Genomic DNA, 3695 nt, shown 5'->3' with positions numbered 1-3695 from the left:
AGTACTTCAAGTGGGAAGTACTTGCCATGGTCCAGAAGAGTCAGAGGATGGAGGTCAACTGTGAGTGAAATGCAGTAATAACAGAGTGGCAGATGCTAGCAAACAGGAGTAAAGATCTACTTTGAGAAATTTAATCAGGTAAGAACTTTATTTTATGGCAGTTGGAAACCAATAAAGAGTTTTATAAAAACTTATCAGCCAAGGCAGATTTTACTTTGAAAATATCACTTTGTAGATATATAGAACACATACTATAAAGTATCTAGAAGGTTATTGCAATAACTCTCCCTGGCAGAGGAAGAGCTTTGCAGGGATGAAGACACATGGATTTTTAAACTGAGTACTGTGCCTGAGGATTACATTTATTGTACTTTGATCATTAGGGAAATGAGACTGTAATTAGGGATTTGGTAAGATTACGAACAATTACTAGTAGAATTTAAAATACATTACCTAATCCATAGTAATTGTTGAAAACAAACTAATCAAAATGCAAGTTTTACCCTCACCTGATTATAGAAACAAAGCTTACCTAGCATGCACGAATATCTGGGTTCAATTCCTCGGTACCACATACATAGAAAAAAGCCAGAAGTGGTGCTGAGGCTCCAGTGGTAGAGCTCTAGCCTTGAGAAAGTCCAAGGACAGTGCTCAGGCCCTGAGATCAAGACCGGAAGTGGCAAAAAAACCAAACCAACGAACAAACAAACAAAAAAAGAGAAATACGACTGATTTTCAACAATGCTGTGCAATTTTTTTATTGTGTGGTTTACATTTCTACTAATCTCCCTGAAATTTCTTAACATTATACCTACAGTATGCTTGTTATAGAAGAAATCAGAAAAATATATATTTGATCCACTACTATCATACATATGCTTAATTATCTCCTCTGTACAAAAATGGTTTCTGATTATCATATGGTAATCTTGCTTAAAGATAATATATACTGGGCTGGAAGCATAGCCTAGTGGTAGAGTCCTTGAGTAGCATGCAGGAAGACAGGGGTTTGATTCCTCAGTACCACATATTCAGAAAAAGCTGGAAGTGGTGCTGTAGCTGAAGTAGCAGAGCACTAGCCTTGAGAAAGTCCAAGGACAATGCTCAGGCCCTGAGCTCAAGCCCCAGGACTGGCAAAAAAATGAAAGATAATGTACTAGCTAAAGAAAATTTTCTGTGTGGTGAATTCTATTTTTAAGTTCATAGGACAAACTTGCTTTGAATTTAAATAAGCCATTGAAAATTCCTATTTGTGGATTATAACTTGATAACAGCTTGGCTTCATATCATGATATTATATTTTTTAGAATTCATGATATTATATTAAACATTTCATCTGATTACTGTAATACCAAAGTGAGCAATTTTCGATCAGTCTACATTATTATATTCTGATTCTCCTCCCAACATTTCTATACCTGTTGAAGCTTTATAATCTATAATAGGTGTGACGAAGATTACCTTTCATCAAGCAAAGAGAGAGATGTTCAACAATATAGGAATTATTACCCTGCTACAGGATTTCAGGTCATTAAGTTCTCAGAAACATAGTGAATGCTTGTGGCTAATTGTTATCCTAATGTATCAGAAAGCTCACCATTCCAACTAGTCTGAACAAAAATATTTGAAAAATGCCCTCAAAACAGGAAATAAAACAATACACACACAAACTATTTTTGGTGATATATAATTATCTACTACAGAAATTATAAAACAGAATTGATGTCTCAAAAGTAAGCACATCAGGAAAGGGCTGAAGGCATGAGCACCTACCCAGCAACCAGGAAGCCCTGAGTTCCAAATCTCATATTGAAATAAAATGAAATATATCACATAGAAAAAAATCTGAGAACAGATATAAAGAGCAAGACCAACTCTTTAGTTGTCCATAGTCATACAAAAGTGGTGGTAAATAGCAGGTCAACTTAATGATATTACAGTGATTTCCAAATCGACAAAGGAAGGCATAAGATTATGAAAACACATGGTATATATATTATAAGGTAACCAGTTCCATTCTTTTAAGCAGTTATTACTGCTTTTGACACAGCTACAGGAAATACAAAGGCTACTGGAATGCAGACCAGGGAAATACATTCCCACAAGGTTCTGTAAAATGAAACTTGGAATCCCTGAGTAGAAACAGATTTCTGAAAAATAAGCTTTCTATTCTTCTAAAAACTGAAATACATTTTATTCGTTGGATCATATTGTTATAGTTGATTTTTAAATATGTTCAAGAATAGTGGCACAGAAATTGGAATATAAAACTTAGAACTAAATGTAAAAAATGTGTAGGACACCATAATATGGCATTAAGTGGAATTGAGGCTTATCTTGTTTGAATTATTATTATTATCATTATAATTATTATTACGTTAGTGGGGAAAAATCTCTACTTTTTAAAATTTCAAGTTTTTTCCTTTTTATATATCTTTGTTGTAAAGGTAATGAACAGGGGGTTACGGTTACATAAATAAGGTAATGAGTTCATTTCTTTTAAATACTGTTACCCCTCTTCCTATTTTCCCCTGCTCACCTCTTCCTGCTCTTATCCCCACAATTTGTATAGTTCACTTCTAAAATAGTGTCTAGTAACTATCATCATTGCTTTAGGTCAGCTTTTGCTGTGATTTCCTTTCTCTTCTACTTCTTTTTTTGTTGTTTCTTCTTTTTTTATTATTGTGCCAGTCAGTATTGTTTTTTGAACTCCAAGTATTATATTCTTAGCTTTTGCACTGAAGGCTGTTACTTTACCATCTGATCTATACTTACGCTTCAGGTATTCAGCTTATTACTCTTAAAGAGTCTTTCAAACTTGGCTTGTTTGCAAATGATATCCTCTGATCTCCTCCACTAAGTAACTAGTATTACAAGCTTGAGCCACTAGTGCCCACGTTTAAAATTCCTATTTCTTTTTGTTATCGACTGGTTTTTGTTATCTAACAAGAGTACCTTGAAGTACAGTGGTTTATTTTTTATTCATTATTCTATAGCTTAGCAATTTAGTCATAGACTAGCCAGGAAAGCCTTTACCTATCCTGTGTTGAACCTGATGGAGTTAGAAAACCAAACTTGCTCTTCTAAGTCATATGTCTAAACTTCAGCTAGCATACCTTGAAAATCTAGCCTAGCTAGAACATATAGGGTCTTCTACTTAGGATTTCACATCTAGTTCTTCATTTTCTTTCTCTCTGCTCTCTTTCTATGTGTCCTGTTCATGATCTGTGTAGTTTTTGCAGTAGGGTGACTGAATTTCTTGAAAGCACATTGTGTAAGGATTATTTTTGGAACTGGCACTGCAAAACTCGTCTTTATTCTGTAGTTTTAAATAATAGAAAATCTAGAGCCCAGATCTAAAAGTTATGAATATCAGAAGGTACTAGTTGATAGAGAAGGGCCATCAAAGGAATTGTCCTCCAAAATTTACGCTTTTCCCTCTAATAATTTATAATCCAAGAACAACAAAAATACAGTATCCCAAGATACTGAAAATTGCATCCAAATTGAGTATCAGATTCAGTGATCAAATGTTTCATCTGGATTTTTATCAAGATAATTCCAGATTCTTTTACATAAAATAGGTCCAGGTGGGATTAAAAAAAAAAACCCTTGACATGCCTTGTCTTTCTTTTGAACATCTGTGAAATACAAAAAGACATTATCTGTCTTCAAGATACAATGTAATATTCATT

Source organism: Megascapheus bottae, chromosome 6, assembly GCF_031878675.1.
Source record: "Megascapheus bottae isolate mThoBot1 chromosome 6, mThoBot2.hap1, whole genome shotgun sequence".
In the NCBI taxonomy this organism is placed as follows: Eukaryota; Metazoa; Chordata; class Mammalia; order Rodentia; family Geomyidae; genus Megascapheus; species Megascapheus bottae.
This window is presented reverse-complemented; position numbering follows the sequence as displayed.